Source organism: Xiphophorus maculatus, unplaced genomic scaffold (genome assembly GCF_002775205.1).
Source record: "Xiphophorus maculatus strain JP 163 A unplaced genomic scaffold, X_maculatus-5.0-male Unplaced_Scaffold_BN000181F, whole genome shotgun sequence".
Classification (NCBI taxonomy): domain Eukaryota; kingdom Metazoa; phylum Chordata; class Actinopteri; order Cyprinodontiformes; family Poeciliidae; genus Xiphophorus; species Xiphophorus maculatus.
In genome coordinates, this window is record NW_019369777.1 from 1 (window position 1) to 22,543 (window position 22,543).

Below are 22,543 nucleotides of genomic sequence, written 5' to 3' on the forward strand. Positions count from 1 at the left end.
AAAAAACGGCACTTCCTGTTCGAGGGGGCGGGGTTTAGATGACGTCATAATATGATGACGTAGGATCGACGGGCCTCCCACCAGGATCACTCAGGCCAAGTTTGATGCGGCTCGGTCAAAATATGTGGAATGTAGAGGCAAACGTATACGAACGGCGTTGCCGCCATTGAAAACTCTTGGCACTTTAAAGCAAGCGAGACCAACTTCCTATCTGTCATCCAACACAGAATCACCTTGATTAGGTCAAGAGAGCCATAAACAGAGCTTTCCAAGGAAAAAAACGGCACTTCCGGTTCTGAGGGGGCGGGGCTTAGATGACGTCATAATATGATGACATAGGGTCGTCAGGGTCCCGCCAGGGTCACTCGTGCAAAGTTTGGTGCAGAAGCTATCGACCGTTCACAGTAGAATTACAAATTTTTAATTTTTTCCTACATTACAAAATTGAACTCTGTCTTTCCGTAGGGCAATGCTGCCCTCTGGTGTCGAATTACTGAAATAATGAAACTATTTCAGTAATTTCAGTAATTCGACACCAGAGGGCAGCATTGCACTACGGAATGATAAAGGATCCCCTTTGTAATTACATATTACACAGTCGATCACAGGGGAACTTTGAGCCCTGCTAACCCTGCTTCAACATGCTCCAAAACTCACCATATTGATAACTTTAAATCAGACATGCCTTATGATCAGACTGACCGAGTTTGAAGCCGATCAATCGAAATCCCTAGGAGGAGTTCGATCAAATACGAAGGCTGTAAACGTCAAACTCGAGGTAAAAAATGGACCTTCAATACAAAATGGCCGACTTCCTGTGATAGTTGCACTATGACATTACTTGTAAATTCTGAGCGTCTTAGTACGCTCTACAACTGTACCGAATTTCAAGTCTCTACGATGAAGTAAGTGAATAGCAATGGGTCTGTTGAAAATTGCTAGTTGCTGCCGTTGAGCAATTTTTTTTGCGATTTTTGCGGCGACCTTAAAATTCAAAATTTTTAAACCGCCTAGTCGCTTCCGCCAAGTTTGGTGAGTTTTTGAATATGATAAAGCCCCCAAAAAGGCACACGAAGAGGTGGGAAGAATCGTAATAATAATAATAATAATAATTAAAGCTGCAAGCAGCCTCGGGCGGCCCTCGCAGCAAGCGCCGCTCCGGCCTATTGGCCACCGCGGGGGTTCCGGCCACCGCAGAAGCTCTCGCGCGTTTTCCAGAGCCGCAGCCAACTCCCCACCGCAGAAGCTCCGCCGCAGTTTCTAGCACCGCCGCCCGCTAGCCGCCGCAGTAGCTGTCGCGCATTTTCTCCGCCCGTCCACCGGGCAACAACGCGTGAATGCGTTCGGCGGCGCTCCCCGACGACTGTCAAAAAATCTGGTGCAGATCGGTCCATGCGTCGAGGAGATACGGCCGATGTATTACCTTAGGGGGCGCAGTGGAGTCAAATTACATCTCAAACCCGTCGGGCTCTTTAGAGGTGAACAAAGATCATACATATCCAGTTTGGTGCCAATCGGATGATCCATGCGTGAATTAGAGCCAAACGTATGCATATGGCGAGGGACTGATATTCGCCATTTGGCCATGCCCACACGGTTCAGCCAGCAGCGAGCATTGACAGAGTTTATCATCCGAATCACCTTGATTAGGTCAAGAGAGCCATAAACAGAGCTTTCCAAGGAAAAAAACGGCACTTCCGGTTCTGAGGGGGCGGGGCTTAGATGACGTCATAATATGATGACATAGGGTCGTCAGGGTCCCGCCAGGGTCACTCGTGCAAAGTTTGGTGCAGAAGCTATCGACCGTTCACAGTAGAATTACAAATTTTTAATTTTTTCCTACATTACAAAATTGAACTCTGTCTTTCCGTAGGGCAATGCTGCCCTCTGGTGTCGAATTACTGAAATAATGAAACTATTTCAGTAATTTCAGTAATTCGACACCAGAGGGCAGCATTGCACTACGGAATGATAAAGGATCCCCTTTGTAATTACATATTACACAGTCGATCACAGGGGAACTTTGAGCCCTGCTAACCCTGCTTCAACATGCTCCAAAACTCACCATATTGATAACTTTAAATCAGACATGCCTTATGATCAGACTGACCGAGTTTGAAGCCGATCAATCGAAATCCCTAGGAGGAGTTCGATCAAATGCAAAGGCTGTAAACGTCAAACTCGAGGTCCAGAATGGACCTTCAATACAAAATGGCCGACTTCCTGTTGGGTTTAGAGCATGGCTCTAAGAGACTTTTTTGTACGTCCCGACAAGATACACATGTGTACCAAGTTTCGTAATTCTAGGTTTAAGCATGGCTTGGGGCTGTTCATTTAAAATACTCTAGGGGTCGCTATAGAAAAAATTAGGCCACGCCCACCAAATATCGCTATGGATTCCTGTTCGGGGATGGATAAGGATCCATCCTAGTGCGTTTGGAGCAGCTCACCCCGAAACTGTGGAATTCAGAGCCAAACGAAATTCGATGGCGTTCGCAACGCCGCCACGCCCACCTGCTTCATCGCAGCCGGTCGGGGTTGGAATCCACAACACACCAACATGTCTTCTGTCTCTGGACACAGTTTCATGTTGATTAGGTCAAAGGGCTAAGATAGCGACCGTTCACAGTAAAACATTACACTTCCTGCTCTCAGGGGGCGTGGCCTACATAAAAAAAAAATTTCACTGCAGGGTGTTTTAGGACACCCGATGTCGATCAATCACTGAAAGTTTGGTCCCTCTATGTGTTTTTGTATAGGAAATATAAGAGGTTTTTGTTTCATGGCGTGTAGGTGAACTTTGACCCCTGGTAACCCCCCTTCAACATGCTCCAAAACTCACCAATTTGATAACTTTAAATCAGACATGCCTTATGATCAGACTGACCGAGTTTGAAGCCGATCAATCGAAATCCCTAGGAGGAGTTCGATCAAATACGAAGGCTGTAAACGGCCAAAATAGGGTCCGAAATGGACCTTCAATCCAACATGGCCGACTTTCTGTGATAGTTGCACTATGACATTACTTGTAAATTCTGAGCGTCTTAGTGAGCTCTACAACTGTACCGAATTTCAAGTCTCTACGATGAAGTAAGTGAATAGCAATGGGTCTGTTGAAAATTGCTAGTTGCTGCCGTTGAGCAATTTTTTTTGCGATTTTTGCGGCGACCTTAAAATTCAAAATTTTTAAACCGCCTAGTCGCTTCCGCCAAGTTTGGTGAGTTTTTGAATATGATAAAGCCCCCAAAAAGGCACACGAAGAGGTGGGAAGAATCGTAATAATAATAATAATAATAATTAAAGCTGCAAGCAGCCTCGGGCGGCCCTCGCAGCAAGCGCCGCTCCGGCCTATTGGCCACCGCGGGGGTTCCGGCCACCGCAGAAGCTCTCGCACGTTTTCCAGAGCCGCAGCCCGCTCCCCACCGCAGAAGCTCTGCCGCAGTTTCCAGCACCGCCGTCCGCTAGCCGCCGCAGAAGCTGTCGTGCATTTTCCCCGCCCGTCCACCGGGCGACACGCGTGAATGCGTTCGGCGGCGCTCCCCGACGACTGTCAAAAAATCTGGTGCAGATCGGTCGATGCGTCGAGGAGATACGGCCGATGTATTACCTTAGGGGGCGCAGTGGAGTCAAATTACATCTCAAACCCGTCGGGCTCTTTAGAGGTGAACAAAGATCATACATATCCAGTTTGGTGCCAATCGGATGATCCATGCGTGAATTAGAGCCAAACGTATGCATATGGCGAGGGACTGATATTCGCCATTTGGCCACGCCCACACGGTTCAGCCAGAAGCGAGCATTGACAGAGCTCATCATCCGAATTACCTTGATTAGGTCAAGAGAGCCATAAACGGAGCTTTCCAAGGAAAAAAAAGACACTTCCTGTTGTCAGGGGGCGTGGCCTACGTGATGTCATCATTTAACCATTGGATATTATTGGACACAAGATAATGATCAATAACTGAAGGTTTGGTGTCTCTGTCAGTTTTTGTGTTAGAATTACAAATTATTTAATTTTTTCCTATTTAATTCAACATTGAACTGTCATTCCGTAGGGCAATGCTGCCCTCTGGTGTCGAATTACTGAAATTACTGAAATAGTTTCATTATTTCAGTAATTCGACACCAGAGGGCAGCATTGCCCTACACATGACAAAGCCCTTTGTATTACACAGTCGATCACAGGGGAACTTTGAGCCTTGCTAACTCCCCTTCCACCTGTTCAAATGTCACCATATTGATAACTTTGAATCGGACATGCCTTATGATCAGACTGACCGAGTTTGAAGCCGATCAATCGAAATCCCTAGGAGGAGTTCGATCAAATACGAAGGCTGTAAAAGTCAAAATCGAGGTCAAATGAACTTCAATCTAAAATGGCCGACTTCCTGTTGGGTTTAGAGCATGGCTCTAAGAGACTTTTTTGTACGTCTCGACAAGATACACATGTGTACCAAGTTTCGTAATTCTAGGTTTAAGCATGGCTTGGGGCTGTTCATTTAAAATACTCTAGGGGTCGCTATAGAAAAATTAGGCCACGCCCACCAAATATCGCTATGGATTCCTGTTCAGGGATGGATAAGGATCCATCCTAGTGAGTTTGGAGCAGCTCACCCCGAAACTGTGGAATTCAGAGCCAAACGAAATTCGATGGCGTTCGCAACGCCGCCACGCCCACCTGCTTCATCGCAGCCGGTCGGGGTTGGAATCCACAACACACCAACATGTCTTCTGTCTCTGGACACAGTTTCATGTTGATTAGGTCAAAGGGCTAAGATAGCGACCGTTCACAGTAAAACATTACACTTCCTGCTCTCAGGGGGCGTGGCCTACATAAAAAAAAAATTTCACTGCAGGGTGTTTTAGGACACCCGATGTCGATCAATCACTGAAAGTTTGGTCCCTCTATGTGTTTTTGTATAGGAAATATAAGAGGTTTTTGTTTCATGGCGTGTAGGTGAACTTTGACCCCTGCTAACCCCCCTTCAACATGCTCCAAAACTCACCAATTTGATAACTTTAAATCAGACATGCCTTATGATCAGACTGACCGAGTTTGAAGCCGATCAATCGAAATCCCTAGGAGGAGTTCGATCAAATACGAAGGCTGTAAACGTCAAACTCGAGGTAAAAAATGGACCTTCAATACAAAATGGCCGACTTCCTGTGATAGTTGCACTATGACATTACTTGTAAATTCTGAGCGTCTTAGTACGCTCTACAACTGTACCGAATTTCAAGTCTCTACGATGAAGTAAGTGAATAGCAATGGGTCTTTTGAAAATTGCTAGGTGGCGCCGTTGAGCCAATTTGTTTGCGATTTTTGCGGCGACCTTAAAATACGAAATTTTTAAACTGCCCGTATGCATCCGCCAAGTTTGGTGAGTTTTTGAATATGCTAAAGCCTCCAAAAAGGCGCCTCTTTGGGGGGGCAGAAAAATAAGAATAATTAAAGCTGCAAGCAGCCTCGGGCGGCCCTCGCAGCAAGCGCCGCTCCGGCCTATTGGCCACCGCGGGGGTTCCGGCCACCGCAGAAGGTCTCGCACGATTTCCAGAGCCGCAGCCAACTCCCGACCGCAGAAGCTCCGCCGCAGTTTTCAGCACCGCCGCCCGCTAGCCGCCGCAGTAGCTGTCGCGCATTTTCCCTGCCTATCCACCGGGCGACACGCGTGAATGCGTTCGGCGACGCTCCCCGACGACTGTCAAAAAATCTGGTGCAGATCGGTCGATGCGTCGAGGAGATACGGCCGATGTATTACCTTAGGGGGCGCAGTGGAGTCAAATTACATCTCAAACCCGTCGGGCTCTTTAGAGGTGAACAAAGATCATACATATCCAGTTTGGTGCCAATCGGATGATCCATGCGTGAATTAGAGCCAAACGTATGCATATGGCGAGGGACTGATATTCGCCATTTGGCCACGCCCACACGGTTCAGCCAGCAGCGAGCATTGACAGAGTTTATCATCCGAATCATCTTGATTAGGTCAAGAGAGCCATAAACGGAGCTTTCCAAGGAAAAAAACGGCACTTCCTGTTCCGAGGGGGCGGGGCTTAGATGACGTCATAACATGATGATGTAGGATCGTCCGGCATCCCACCAGGAACACTCAGGCAAATTTTGGTGCAGCTCAGTCAAAAAATGTGGAATCCAGAGGCAAACGTATACGAACGGCGTTGCCGCCATTGAAAACTCTTGGCACTTTAAAGCAAGCGAGACCAACTTCCTATCTGTCATCCAACACAGAATCACCTTGATTAGGTCAAGAGAGCCATAAACAGAGCTTTCCAAGGAAAAAAACGGCACTTCCGGTTCTGAGGGGGCGGGGCTTAGATGACGTCATAATATGATGACATAGGGTCGTCAGGGTCCCGCCAGGGTCACTCGTGCAAAGTTTGGTGCAGAAGCTATCGACCGTTCACAGTAGAATTACACATTTTTAATTTTTTCCTACATTACAAAATTGAACTCTGTCTTTCCGTAGGGCAATGCTGCCCTCTGGTGTCGAATTACTGAAATAATGAAACTATTTCAGTAATTTCAGTAATTCGACACCAGAGGGCAGCATTGCCCTACGGAATGATGAAGGATCCCCTTTGTAATTACATATTAAACAGTCGATCACAGGGGAACTTTGAGCCCTGCTAACCCCCCTTCAGCAAGCTCATACAGTCACCAATTTGATAACTTTAAATCAGACATGCCTTATGATCAGACTGACCGAGTTTGAAGCCGATCAATCGAAAACCCTAGGAGGAGTTCGATCAAATGCAAAGGCTGTAAACGTCAAAATCGAGGTCAAATGAACTTCAATCTAAAATGGCCGACTTCCTGTTGGGTTTAGAGCATGGCTCTAAGAGACTTTTTTGTACGTCCCGACAAGATACACATGTGTACCAAGTTTCGTAATTCTAGGTTTAAGCATGGCTTGGGGCTGTTCATTTAAAATACTCTAGGGGTCGCTATAGAAAAATTAGGCCACGCCCACCAAATTTCGCTATGGATTCCTGTTGGCGGGTGGATAAGGATCCATCCTAGTGAGTTTGGAGCAGCTCACCCCGAAACTGTGGAATTCAGAGCCAAACGAAATTCGATGGCGTTCGCAACGCCGCCACGCCCACCTGCTTCATCGCAGCCGGTCGGGGTTGGAATCCACAACACACCAACATGTCTTCTGTCTCTGGACACAGTTTCATGTTGATTAGGTCAAAGGGCTAAGATAGCGACCGTTCACAGTAAAACATTACACTTCCTGCTCTCAGGGGGCGTGGCCTACGTAAAAAAAAAATTTCACTGCAGGGTATTATAGGACACCCGATGCCGATCAATCACTGAAAGTTTGGTCCCTCTATGTGTTTTTGTATAGGAAATATAAGAGGTTTTTGTTTCCTGGCGTGTAGGTGAACTTTGACCCCTGCTAACCCCCCTTCAACATGCTCCAAAACTCACCAATTTGATAACTTTAAATCAGACATGCCTTATGATCAGACTGACCGAGTTTGAAGCCGATCAATCGAAATCCCTAGGAGGAGTTCGATCAAATACGAAGGCTGTAAACGGCCAAAATAGGGTCCGAAATGGACCTTCAATCCAACATGGCCGACTTTCTGTGATAGTTGCACTATGACATTACTTGTAAATTCTGAGCGTCTTAGTGAGCTCTACAACTGTACCGAATTTCAAGTCTCTACGATGAAGTAAGTGAATAGCAATGGGTCTTTTGAAAATTGCTAGTTGCTGCCGTTGAGCAATTTTTTTTGCGATTTTTGCGGCAACCTTAAAATTCAAAATTTTTAAACCGCCTAGTCGCTTCCGCCAAGTTTGGTGAGTTTTTGAATATGATAAAGCCCCCAAAAAGGCGCACGAAGAGGGGGTAAGAATAATAATAATAATTAAAGCTGCAAGCAGCCTCGGGCGGCCCTCGCAGCAAGCGCCGCTCCGGCCTATTGGCCACCGCGGGGGTTCCGGCCACCGCAGAAGCTCTCGCGCGTTTTCCAGAGCCGCAGCCAACTCCCCACCGCAGAAGCTCTGCCGCAGTTTCTAGCACCGCCGCCCGCTAGCCGCCGCAGTAGCTGTCGCGCATTTTCTCCGCCCGTCCACCGGGCGACACGCGTGAATGCGTTCGGCGGCGCTCCCCGACGACTGTCAAAAAATCTGGTGCAGATCGGTCCATGCGTCGAGGAGATACAGCCCATGTATTAACTTAGGGGGCGCAGTGGAGTCAAATTACATCTCAAACCCGTCGGGCTCTTTAGAGGTGAACAAAGGTCATACATATCCAGTTTGATGCCAATCGGATGATCCATGTGTGAATTAGAGCCAAACGTATGCATATGGCGAGGGACTGATATTCGCCATTTGGCCACGCCCACACGGTTCAGCCAGCAGCGAGCATTGACAGAGTTTATCATCCGAATCACCTTGATTAGGTCAAGAGAGCCATAAACGGAGCTTTCCAAGGAAAAAAACGGCACTTCCGGTTCTGAGGGGGCGGGGCTTAGATGACGTCATAATATGATGACATAGGGTCGTCAGGGTCCCGCCAGGGTCACTCGTGCAAAGTTTGGTGCAGAAGCTATCGACCGTTCACAGTAGAATTACAAATTTTTAATTTTTTCCTACATTACAAAATTGAACTCTGTCTTTCCGTAGTGCAATGCTGCCCTCTGGTGTCGAATTACTGAAATAATGAAACTATTTCAGTAATTTCAGTAATTCGACACCAGAGGGCAGCATTGCACTACGGAATGATAAAGGATCCCCTTTGTAATTACATATTACACAGTCGATCACAGGGGAACTTTGAGCCCTGCTAACCCCGCTTCAACATGCTCCAAAACTCACCATATTGATAACTTTAAATCAGACATGCCTTATGATCAGACTGACCGAGTTTGAAGCCGATCAATCGAAATCCCTAGGAGGAGTTCGATCAAATACGAAGGCTCTAAATGTCAAAATCGAGGTCAAATGAACTTCAATCTAAAATGGCCGACTTCCTGTTGGGTTTAGAGCATGGCTCCAAGAGACTTTTTTGTACGTCCTGACAAGATACACATGTGTACCAAGTTTCGTAATTCTAGGATAAAGCATGGCTTGGGGCTGATTTTTTAAAATATTCCAGGGGGAGATGTAGAGAAATTAGGCCACGCCCACCAAATTTCGCTATGGATTCCTGTTCGGGGATGGATAAGGATCCATCCTAGTGAGTTTGGAGCAGCTCACCCCGAAACTGTGGAATTCAGAGCCAAACGAAATTCGATGGCGTTCGCAACGCCGCCACGCCCACCTGCTTCATCGCAGCCGGTCGGGGTTGGAATCCACAACACACCAACATGTCTTCTGTCTCTGGACACAGTTTCATGTTGATTAGGTCAAAGGGCTAAGATAACGACCGTTCACAGTAAAACATGACACTTCCTGTTCTCAGGGGGCGTGGCCTACGTAAAAAAATAATTTCACCACAGGGTATTTTAGGTAACCCCATAACGATCAATCCCAGAAAGTTTGGTCCCTCTATGTGTTTTTGTATAGGAAATATAAGAGTTTCGTGTTTCATGGCGAGTAGGTGAACTTTGACCCCTGGTAACCCCCCTTCAGCAAGCTCATACAGTCACCAATTTGATAACTTTAAATCAGACATGCCTTATGATCAGACTGACCGAGTTTGAAGCCGATCAATCGAAATCCCTAGGAGGAGTTCGATCAAATGCAAAGGCTGTAAACGTCAAACTCGAGGTCCAGAATGGACCTTCAATACAAAATGGCCGACTTCCTGTTGGGTTTAGAGCATGGCTCTAAGAGACTTTTTTGTACGTCCCGACAAGATACACATGTGTACCAAGTTTCGTAATTCTAGGTTTAAGCATGGCTTGGGGCTGTTCATTTAAAATACTCTAGGGGTCGCTATAGAAAAATTAGGCCACGCCCACCAAATATCGCTATGGATTCCTGTTCGGGGATGGATAAGGATCCATCCTAGTGAGTTTGGAGCAGCTCACCCCGAAACTGTGGAATTCAGAGCCAAACGAAATTCGATGGCGTTCGCAACGCCGCCACGCCCACCTGCTTCATCGCAGCCGGTCGGGGTTGGAATCCACAACACACCAACATGTCTTCTGTCTCTGGACACAGTTTCATGTTGATTAGGTCAAAGGGCTAAGATAGCGACCGTTCACAGTAAAACATTACACTTCCTGCTCTCAGGGGGCGTGGCCTACATAAAAAAAAAATTTCACTGCAGGGTATTTTAGGACACCCGATGTCGATCAATCACTGAAAGTTTGGTCCCTCTATGTGTTTTTGTATATGAAATATAAGAGGTTTTTGTTTCATGGCGTGTAGGTGAACTTTGACCCCTGCTAACCCCCCTTCAACATGCTCCAAAACTCACCAATTTGATAACTTTAAATCAGACATGCCTTATGATCAGACTGACCGAGTTTGAAGCCGATCAATCGAAATCCCTAGGAGGAGTTCGATCAAATACGAAGGCTGTAAACGTCAAACTCGAGGTCCAAAATGGACCTTCAATACAAAATGGCCGACTTCCTGTGATAGTTGCACTATGACATTACTTGTAAATTCTGAGCATCTTAGTGAGCTCTACAACTGTACCGAATTTCAAGTCTCTACGATGAAGTAAGTGAATAGCAATGGGTCTGTTGAAAATTGCTAGTTGCCGCCGTTGAGCAATTTTTTTTGCGATTTTTGCGGCGACCTTAAAATTCAAAATTTTTAAACCGCCTAGTCGCTTCCGCCAAGTTTGGTGAGTTTTTGAATATGATAAAGCCCCCAAAAAGGCGCACGAAGAGGTGGGAAGAATAATAATAATAATAATTAAAGCTGCAAGCAGCCTCGGGCGGCCCTCGCAGCAAGCGCCGCTCCGGCCTATTGGCCACCGCGGGGGTTCCGGCCACCGCAGAAGCTCTCGCGCGTTTTCCAGAGCCGCAGCCAACTCCCCACCGCAGAAGCTCCGCCGCAGTTTCTAGCACCGCCGCCCGCTAGCCGCCGCAGTAGCTGTCGCGCATTTTCTCCGCCCGTCCACCGGGCGACACGCGTGAATGCGTTCGGCGGCGCTCCCCGACGACTGTCAAAAAATCTGGTGCAGATCGGTCCATGCGTCGAGGAGATACGGCCGATGTATTACCTTAGGGGGCGCAGTGGAGTCAAATTACATCTCAAACCCGTCGGGCTCTTTAGAGGTGAACAAAGATCATACATATCCAGTTTGGTGCCAATCGGATGATCCATGCGTGAATTAGAGCCAAACGTATGCATATGGCGAGGGACTGATATTCGCCATTTGGCCACGCCCACACGGTTCAGCCAGCAGCGAGCATTGACAGAGTTTATCATCCGAATCACCTTGATTAGGTCAAGAGAGCCATAAACGGAGCTTTCCAAGGAAAAAAACGGCACTTCCGGTTCTGAGGGGGCGGGGCTTAGATGACGTCATAATATGATGACATAGGGTCGTCAGGGTCCCGCCAGGGTCACTCGTGCAAAGTTTGGTGCAGAAGCTATCGACCGTTCACAGTAGAATTACAAATTTTTAATTTTTTCCTACATTACAAAATTGAACTCTGTCTTTCCGTAGGGCAATGCTGCCCTCTGGTGTCGAATTACTGAAATAATGAAACTATTTCAGTAATTTCAGTAATTCGACACCAGAGGGCAGCATTGCACTACGGAATGATAAAGGATCCCCTTTGTAATTACATATTACACAGTCGATCACAGGGGAACTTTGAGCCCTGCTAACCCCGCTTCAACATGCTCCAAAACTCACCATATTGATAACTTTAAATCAGACATGCCTTATGATCAGACTGACCGAGTTTGAAGCCGATCAATCGAAATCCCTAGGAGGAGTTCGATCAAATGCAAAGGCTGTAAACGTCAAAATCGAGGTCAAATGAACTTCAATCTAAAATGGCCGACTTCCTGTTGGGTTTAGAGCATGGCTCTAAGAGACTTTTTTGTACGTCCTGACAAGATACACATGTGTACCAAGTTTCGTAATTCTAGGTTTAAGCATGGCTTGGGGCTGTTCATTTAAAATACTCTAGGGGTCACTATAGAAAAATTAGGCCACGCCCACCAAATATCGCTATGGATTCCTGTTCGGGGATGGATAAGGATCCATCCTAGTGAGTTTGGAGCAGCTCACCCCGAAACTGTGGAATTCAGAGCCAAACGAAATTCGATGGCGTTCGCAACGCCGCCACGCCCACCTGCTTCATCGCAGCCGGTCGGGGTTGGAATCCACAACACACCAACATGTCTTCTGTCTCTGGACACAGTTTCATGTTGATTAGGTCAAAGGGCTAAGATAGCGACCGTTCACAGTAAAACATTACACTTCCTGCTCTCAGGGGGCGTGGCCTACGTAAAAAAAAAATTTCACTGCAGGGTATTATAGGACACCCGATGACGATCAATCACTGAAAGTTTGGTCCCTCTATGTGTTTTTGTATAGGAAATATAAGAGGTTTTTGTTTCATGGCGTGTAGGTGAACTTTGACCCCTGGTAACCCCCCTTCAACATGCTCCAAAACTCACCAATTTGATAACTTTAAATCAGACATGCCTTATGATCAGACTGACCGAGTTTGAAGCCGATCAATCGAAATCCCTAGGAGGAATTCGATCAAATACGAAGGCTGTAAACGGCCAAATCAGGGTCCGAAATGGACCTTCAATCCAACATGGCCGACTTCCTGCGATACTTGCACTATGACATTACTTGTAAATTCTGAGCGTCTTAGTGAGCTCTACAACTGTACCGAATTTCAAGTCTCTACGATGAAGTAAGTGAATAGCAATGGGTCTTTTGAAAATTGCTAGTTGCTGCCGTTGAGCAATTTTTTTTGCGATTTTTGCGACGACCTTAAAATTCAAAATTTTTAAACCGCCTAGTCGCTTCCGCCAAGTTTGGTGAGTTTTTGAATATGATAAAGCCCCCAAAAAGGCACACGAAGAGGGGGGCAGAATCGTAAGAATAATAATAAGAAACAGTACAGATACAATAGGCCTTCGCAGCGCTTTGCTGCTCGGGCCTAATTAAAGCTGCAAGCAGCCTCGGGCGGCCCTCGCAGCAAGCGCCGCTCCGGCCTATTGGCCACCGCGGGGGTTCCGGCCACCGCAGAAGCTCTCGCACGATTTCCAGAGCCGCAGCCCGCTCCCCACCGCGGAAGCTCCGCCGCAGTTTCCAGCACCGCCGCCCGCCAGCCGCCGCAGAAGCTGTCGCGCATTTTCCCCGCCCGTCCACCGGGCGACACGCGTGAATGCGTTCGGCGGCGCTGCCCGACGACTGTCGAAAAATCTGGCGCAGATCGGTCGATGCGTCGAGGAGACACGGCCGATGTATTAACTTAGGGGGCGCAGTGGAGCCAAATTACATTTCAAACCCGTTGGGCTCTCTAGAGGTGAACAAAGGTCATACATATCCAGTTTGGCGCCAATCGGATGATCTATGCGTGAATTAGAGCCAAACGTATGCATATGGCGAGGGACTGATATTCGCCATTTGGCCACGCCCACACGGTTCAGCCAGCAGCGAGCATTGACAGAGTTTATCATCCGAATTACCTTGATTAGGTCAAGAGAGCCATAAACGGAGCTTTCCAAGGAAAAAAAAGACACTTCCTGTTCTGAGGGGGCGGGGCTTAGATGACGTCATAATATGATGACACAGGGTCGTCAGGGATCCCACCAGGGTCACTCGTGCAAAGTTTGGTGCAGAAGCTATCGACCGTTCACAGTAAAATACAAGACTTCCTGTTGTCAGGGGGCGTGGCCTAAGTGATGTCATCATTTAACCATTGGATATTATTGGACACAAGATAATGATCAATAACTCAAACTTTGGTGTCTCTGTCAGTTTTTGTGTTAGAATTACAAATTATTTAATTTTTTCCTCTTTAATTCAACATTGAACTGTCATTCCGTAGGGCAATGCTGCCCTCTGGTGTCGAATTACTGAAATTACTGAAATAGTTTCATTATTTCAGTAATTCGACACCAGAGGGCAGCATTGCCCTACACTTGACAAAGGATCCCCTTTGTATTACACAGTCGATCACAGGGGAACTTTGAGCCTTGCTAACCCCCCTTCCACCTGTTCAAATGTCACCATATTGATAACTTTGAATTGGACATGCCTTATGATCAGACTGACCGAGTTTGAAGCCGATCAATCAAAATCCCTAGGAGGAGTTCGAACAAATACGAAGGCTGTAAACGTCAAAATCGAGGTCAAATGAACTTCAATCTAAAATGGCCGACTTCCTGTTGGGTTTAGAGCATGGCTCTAAGAGACTTTTTTGTACGTCCTGACAAGATACACATGTGTACCAAGTTTCGTAATTCTAGGATAAAGCATGTCTTGGGGCTGATTTTTTAAAATATTCTATGGGGCAATGTAGAAATATTAGGCCACGCCCAACCAAATTTTGTTATGAATTCCTGTCGGTGGGTGGATAAGGATCCATCCTAGTGAGTTTGGAGCAGCTCACCCCGAAACTGTGGAATTCAGAGCCAAACGAAATTCGATGGCGTTCGCAACGCCGCCACGCCCACCTGCTTCATCGCAGCCGGTCGGGGTTGGAATCCACAACACACCAACATGTCTTCTGTCTCTGGACACAGTTTCATGTTGATTAGGTCAAAGGGCTAAGATAACGACCGTTCACAGTAAAACATGACACTTCCTGTTCTCAGGGGGCGTGGCCTACGTAAAAAAAATAATTTCACCACAGGGTATTTTAGGTAACCCCATAACGATCAATCCCAGAAAGTTTGGTCCCTCTATGTGTTTTTGTATAGGAAATATAAGAGTTTCGTGTTTCATGGCGAGTAGGTGAACTTTGACCCCTGGTAACCCCCCTTCAGCAAGCTCATACAGTCACCAATTTGATAACTTTAAATCAGACATGCCTTATGATCAGACTGACCGAGTTTGAAGCCGATCAATCGAAATCCCTAGGAGGAGTTCGATCAAATGCAAAGGCTGTAAACGTCAAACTCGAGGTCCAGAATGGACCTTCAATACAAAATGGCCGACTTCCTGTTGGGTTTAGAGCATGGCTCTAAGAGACTTTTTTGTACGTCCTGACAAGATACACATGTGTACCAAGTTTCGTAATTCTAGGTTTAAGCATGGCTTGGGGCTGTTCATTTAAAATACTCTAGGGGTCGCTATAGAAAAATTAGGCCACGCCCACCAAATATCGCTATGGATTCCTGTTCGGGGATGGATAAGGATCCATCCTAGTGAGTTTGGAGCAGCTCACCCCGAAACTGTGGAATTCAGAGCCAAACGAAATTCGATGGCGTTCGCAACGCCGCCACGCCCACCTGCTTCATCGCAGCCGGTCGGGGTTGGAATCCACAACACACCAACATGTCTTCTGTCTCTGGACACAGTTTCATGTTGATTAGGTCAAAGGGCTAAGATAGCGACCGTTCACAGTAAAACATTACACTTCCTGCTCTCAGGGGGCGTGGCCTACGTAAAAAAAAAATTTCACTGCAGGGTATTATAGGACACCCGATGCCGATCAATCACTGAAAGTTTGGTCCCTCTATGTGTTTTTGTATAGGAAATATAAGAGGTTTTTGTTTCATGGCGTGTAGGTGAACTTTGACCCCTGGTAACCCCCCTTCAACATGCTCCAAAACTCACCAATTTGATAACTTTAAATCAGACATGCCTTATGATCAGACTGACCGAGTTTGAAGCCGATCAATCGAAATCCCTAGGAGGAGTTCGATCAAATGCGAAGGCTGTAAACGTCAAACTCGAGGTAAAAAATGGACCTTCAATACAAAATGGCCGACTTCCTGTGATACTTGCACTATGACATTACTTGTAAATTCTGAGCGTCTTAGTGAGCTCTACAACTGTACCGAATTTCAAGTCTCTACGATGAAGTAAGTGAATAGCAATGGGTCTGTTGAAAATTGCTAGTTGCCGCCGTTGAGCAATTTTTTTTGCGATTTTTGCGGCGACCTTAAAATTCAAAATTTTTAAACCGCCTAGTCGCTTCCGCCAAGTTTGGTGCGTTTTTGAATATGATAAAGCCCCCAAAAAGGCACCTCTTTGGGGGGTAAGAATAATAAGAATAATAATTAAAGCTGCAAGCAGCCTCGGGCGGCCCTCGCAGCAAGCGCCGCTCCGGCCTATTGGCCACCGCGGGGGTTCCGGCCACCGCAGAAGCTCTCGCGCGTTTTCCAGAGCCGCAGCCAACTCCCCACCGCAGAAGCTCCGCCGCAGTTTCTAGCACCGCCGCCCGCTAGCCGCCGCAGTAGCTGTCGCGCATTTTCTCCGCCCGTCCACCGGGCGACACGCGTGAATGCGTTCGGCGGCGCTCCCCGACGACTGTCAAAAAATCTGGTGCAGATCGGTCCATGCGTCGAGGAGATACAGCCCATGTATTAACTTAGGGGGCGCAGTGGAGTCAAATTACATCTCAAACCCGTCGGGCTCTTTAGAGGTGAACAAAGGTCATACATATCCAGTTTGGCGCCAATCGGATGATCCATGCGTGAATTAGAGCCAAACGTATGCATATGGCGAGGGACTGATATTCGCCATTTGGCCACGCCCACACGGTTCAGCCAGCAGCGAGCATTGACAGAGTTTATCATCCGAATCACCTTGATTAGGTCAAGAGAGCCATAAACGGAGCTTTCCAAGGAAAAAAACGGCACTTCCGGTTCTGAGGGGGCGGGGCTTAGATGACGTCATAATATGATGACATAGGGTCGTCAGGGTCCCGCCAGGGTCACTCGTGCAAAGTTTGGTGCAGAAGCTATCGACCGTTCACAGTAGAATTACAAATTTTTAATTTTTTCCTACATTACAAAATTGAACTCTGTCTTTCCGTAGGGCAATGCTGCCCTCTGGTGTCGAATTACTGAAATAATGAAACTATTTCAGTAATTTCAGTAATTCGACACCAGAGGGCAGCATTGCACTACGGAATGATAAAGGATCCCCTTTGTAATTACATATTACACAGTCGATCACAGGGGAACTTTGAGCCCTGCTAACCCCGCTTCAACATGCTCCAAAACTCACCATATTGATAACTTTAAATCAGACATGCCTTATGATCAGACTGACCGAGTTTGAAGCCGATCAATCGAAATCCCTAGGAGGAGTTCGATCAAATACGAAGGCTCTAAATGTCAAAATCGAGGTCAAATGAACTTCAATCTAAAATGGCCGACTTCCTGTTGGGTTTAGAGCATGGCTCCAAGAGACTTTTTTGTACGTCCTGACAAGATACACATGTGTACCAAGTTTCGTAATTCTAGGATAAAGCATGGCTTGGGGCTGATTTTTTAAAATATTCCAGGGGGAGATGTAGAGAAATTAGGCCACGCCCACCAAATTTCGCTATGGATTCCTGTTCGGGGATGGATAAGGATCCATCCTAGTGAGTTTGGAGCAGCTCACCCCGAAACTGTGGAATTCAGAGCCAAACGAAATTCGATGGCGTTCGCAACGCCGCCACGCCCACCTGCTTCATCGCAGCCGGTCGGGGTTGGAATCCACAACACACCAACATGTCTTCTGTCTCTGGACACAGTTTCATGTTGATTAGGTCAAAGGGCTAAGATAACGACCGTTCACAGTAAAACATGACACTTCCTGTTCTCAGGGGGCGTGGCCTACGTAAAAAAATAATTTCACCACAGGGTATTTTAGGTAACCCCATAACGATCAATCCCAGAAAGTTTGGTCCCTCTATGTGTTTTTGTATAGGAAATATAAGAGTTTCGTGTTTCATGGCGAGTAGGTGAACTTTGACCCCTGGTAACCCCCCTTCAGCAAGCTCATACAGTCACCAATTTGATAACTTTAAATCAGACATGCCTTATGATCAGACTGACCGAGTTTGAAGCCGATCAATCGAAATCCCTAGGAGGAGTTCGATCAAATGCAAAGGCTGTAAACGTCAAACTCGAGGTCCAGAATGGACCTTCAATACAAAATGGCCGACTTCCTGTTGGGTTTAGAGCATGGCTCTAAGAGACTTTTTTGTACGTCCCGACAAGATACACATGTGTACCAAGTTTCGTAATTCTAGGTTTAAGCATGGCTTGGGGCTGTTCATTTAAAATACTCTAGGGGTCGCTATAGAAAAATTAGGCCACGCCCACCAAATATCGCTATGGATTCCTGTTCGGGGATGGATAAGGATCCATCCTAGTGAGTTTGGAGCAGCTCACCCCGAAACTGTGGAATTCAGAGCCAAACGAAATTCGATGGCGTTCGCAACGCCGCCACGCCCACCTGCTTCATCGCAGCCGGTCGGGGTTGGAATCCACAACACACCAACATGTCTTCTGTCTCTGGACACAGTTTCATGTTGATTAGGTCAAAGGGCTAAGATAGCGACCGTTCACAGTAAAACATTACACTTCCTGCTCTCAGGGGGCGTGGCCTACATAAAAAAAAAATTTCACTGCAGGGTATTTTAGGACACCCGATGTCGATCAATCACTGAAAGTTTGGTCCCTCTATGTGTTTTTGTATAGGAAATATAAGAGGTTTTTGTTTCATGGCGTGTAGGTGAACTTTGACCCCTGCTAACCCCCCTTCAACATGCTCCAAAACTCACCAATTTGATAACTTTAAATCAGACATGCCTTATGATCAGACTGACCGAGTTTGAAGCCGATCAATCGAAATCCCTAGGAGGAGTTCGATCAAATACGAAGGCTGTAAACGTCAAACTCGAGGTCCAAAATGGACCTTCAATACAAAATGGCCGACTTCCTGTGATAGTTGCACTATGACATTACTTGTAAATTCTGAGCATCTTAGTGAGCTCTACAACTGTACCGAATTTCAAGTCTCTACGATGAAGTAAGTGAATAGCAATGGGTCTGTTGAAAATTGCTAGTTGCCGCCGTTGAGCAATTTTTTTTGCGATTTTTGCGGCGACCTTAAAATTCAAAATTTTTAAACCGCCTAGTCGCTTCCGCCAAGTTTGGTGAGTTTTTGAATATGATAAAGCCCCCAAAAAGGCGCACGAAGAGGTGGGAAGAATAATAATAATAATAATTAAAGCTGCAAGCAGCCTCGGGCGGCCCTCGCAGCAAGCGCCGCTCCGGCCTATTGGCCACCGCGGGGGTTCCAGCCACCGCAGAAGCTCTCGCGCGTTTTCCAGAGCCGCAGCCCGCTCGCCAGTGCGGAAGCTCCAGCGCAGTCTCCAGCACCGCCGCCCGCCAGCCGCCGCAGAAGCTGTCGCGCATTTTCCCCGCCCGTCCACCGGGCGACACGCGTGAATGCGTTCGGCGGCGCTCCCCGACGACTGTCGAAAAATCTGGCGCAGATCGGTCGATGCGTCGAGGAGATACGGCCGATGTATCAACTTAGGGGGCGCAGTGGAGTCAAATTACATCTCAAACCCGTTGGGCTCTTTAGAGGTGAACAAAGGTCATACATATCCAGTTTGGCGCCAATCGGATGATCTATGCGTGAATAAGAGCCAAACGTATGCATATGGCGAGGGACTGATATTCGCCATTTTGCCACGCCCACACGGTTCAGCCAGCAGCGAGCATTGACAGAGTTTATCATCCGAATCATCTTGATTAGGTCAAGAGAGCCATAAACGGAGCTTTCCAAGTAAAAAAATAGCACTTCCTGTTCCGAGGGGGCGGGGCCTAAGTGATGTCATCATTTGACCATTGGATATTATTGGACACTCGATTATGATCAATCACTGAACGTTTGGTGTCTCTGTGAGTTTTTGTGTTAGAATTACTAATTATTTAATTTTTTCCTCCATTACAACATTGAACTTTCATTCCGTAGGGCAATGCTGCCCTCTGGTGTCGAATTACTGAAATAATGAAACTATTTCAGTGGGCAGCAGAGGGCAGCATTGCCCTACAAACAACGAACATGGACTGTTTATTATGTAATTACACAGAAGATCTCTCTAATTCATTCTGAGGGGGCGGGGCTTAGATGACGTCATAATATGATGACATAGCATTGTCAGGCATCACACCAGGATGAGTCAGGCCAAGTTTGGTGCAGCTCGGTCGAAATATGTGGAATCTAGAAGCAAACGTATGGCATCGGCCTTACAGGTCACTTCGCCACGCCGCCACAGCCAGCTGCTTCATCGCAGCCAGTCAGGGCTTGAATCCTCAACACACCAACATGTCTTCTGTCTCTGGACACAGTTTAATATTGATTATGTCAAAGGGCTAAGATAGCGACCGTTCACAGTAAAACATGACACTTCCTGTTCTCAGGGGGCGTGGCCTAAGTGATGTCATCATTTGACCACAGGGTATTTTTGGACACCTAATGATGATCAATAATTTAAAGTTTGGCATCTCTGTGAGTTTCTGTGCAGGATATATAAGAGTTTCGTGTTTCATGGCGAGTAGGTGAACTTTGACCCCTGGTAACCCCCTTCAGCAAGCTCATACAGTCACCAATTTGATAACTTTAAATCAGACATGCCTTATGATCAGACTGACCGAGTTTGAAGCCGATCAATCGAAATCCCTAGGAGGAGTTCGATCAAATGCAAAGGCTGTAAACGTCAAAATCGAGGTCAAATGAACTTCAATCTAAAATGGCCGACTTCCTGTTGGGTTTAGAGCATGGCTCTAAGAGACTTTTTTGTACGTCCCGACAAGATACACATGTGTACCAAGTTTCGTAATTCTAGGTTTAAGCATGGCTTGGGGCTGTTCATTTAAAATACTCTAGGGGTCGCTATAGAAAAATTAGGCCACGCCCACCAAATATCGCTATGGATTCCTGTTCGGGGATGGATAAGGATCCATCCTAGTGAGTTTGGAGCAGCTCACCCCGAAACTGTGGAATTCAGAGCCAAACGAAATTCGATGGCGTTCGCAACGCCGCCACGCCCACCTGCTTCATCGCAGCCGGTCGGGGTTGGAATCCACAACACACCAACATGTCTTCTGTCTCTGGACACAGTTTCATGTTGATTAGGTCAAAGGGCTAAGATAGCGACCGTTCACAGTAAAACATTACACTTCCTGCTCTCAGGGGGCGTGGCCTACGTAAAAAAAAAATTTCACTGCAGGGTATTTTAGGACACCCGATGCCGATCAATCACTGAAAGTTTGGTCCCTCTATGTGTTTTTGTATAGGAAATATAAGAGGTTTTTGTTTCATGGCGTGTAGGTGAACTTTGACCCCTGGTAACCCCCCTTCAACATGCTCCAAAACTCACCAATTTGATAACTTTAAATCAGACATGCCTTATGATCAGACTGACCGAGTTTGAAGCCGATCAATCGAAATCCCTAGGAGGAGTTCGATCAAATACGAAGGCTGTAAACGTCAAACTCGAGGTCAAAAATGGACCTTCAATACAAAATGGCCGACTTCCTGTGATACTTGCACTATGACATTACTTGTAAATTCTGAGCGTCTTAGTGAGCTCTACAACTGTACCGAATTTCAAGTCTCTACGATGAAGTAAGTGAATAGCAATGGGTCTGTTGAAAATTGCTAGTTGCCGCCGTTGAGCAATTTTTTTTGCGATTTTTGCGGCGACCTTAAAATTCAAAATTTTTAAACCGCCTAGTCGCTTCCGCCAAGTTTGGTGAGTTTTTGAATATGATAAAGCCCCCAAAAAGGCGCACGAAGAGGGGGTAAGAATAATAATAAACAGTACAGATACAATAGGCCTTCGCAGCGCTTTGCTGCTCGGGCCTAATAAACAGTACAGATACAATAGGCCTTCGCAGCGCTTTGCTGCTCGGGCCTAATAATTAAAGCTGCAAGCAGCCTCGGGCGGCCCTCGCAGCAAGCGCCGCTCCGGCCTATTGGCCACCGCGGGGGTTCCGGCCACCGCAGAAGCTCTCGCGCGTTTTCCAGAGCCGCAGCCAACTCCCCACCGCAGAAGCTCTGCCGCAGTTTCTAGCACCGCCGCCCGCTAGCCGCCGCAGTAGCTGTCGCGCATTTTCTCCGCCCGTCCACCGGGCGACACGCGTGAATGCGTTCGGCGGCGCTCCCCGACGACTGTCAAAAAATCTGGTGCAGATCGGTCCATGCGTCGAGGAGATACAGCCCATGTATTAACTTAGGGGGCGCAGTGGAGTCAAATTACATCTCAAACCCGTCGGGCTCTTTAGAGGTGAACAAAGGTCATACATATCCAGTTTGACGCCAATCGGATGATCCATGCGTGAATTAGAGCCAAACGTATGCATATGGCGAGGGACTGATATTCGCCATTTGGCCACGCCCACACGGTTCAGCCAGCAGCGAGCATTGACAGAGTTTATCATCCGAATCACCTTGATTAGGTCAAGAGAGCCATAAACGGAGCTTTCCAAGGAAAAAAACGGCACTTCCGGTTCTGAGGGGGCGGGGCTTAGATGACGTCATAATATGATGACATAGGGTCGTCAGGGTCCCGCCAGGGTCACTCGTGCAAAGTTTGGTGCAGAAGCTATCGACCGTTCACAGTAGAATTACAAATTTTTAATTTTTTCCTACATTACAAAATTGAACTCTGTCTT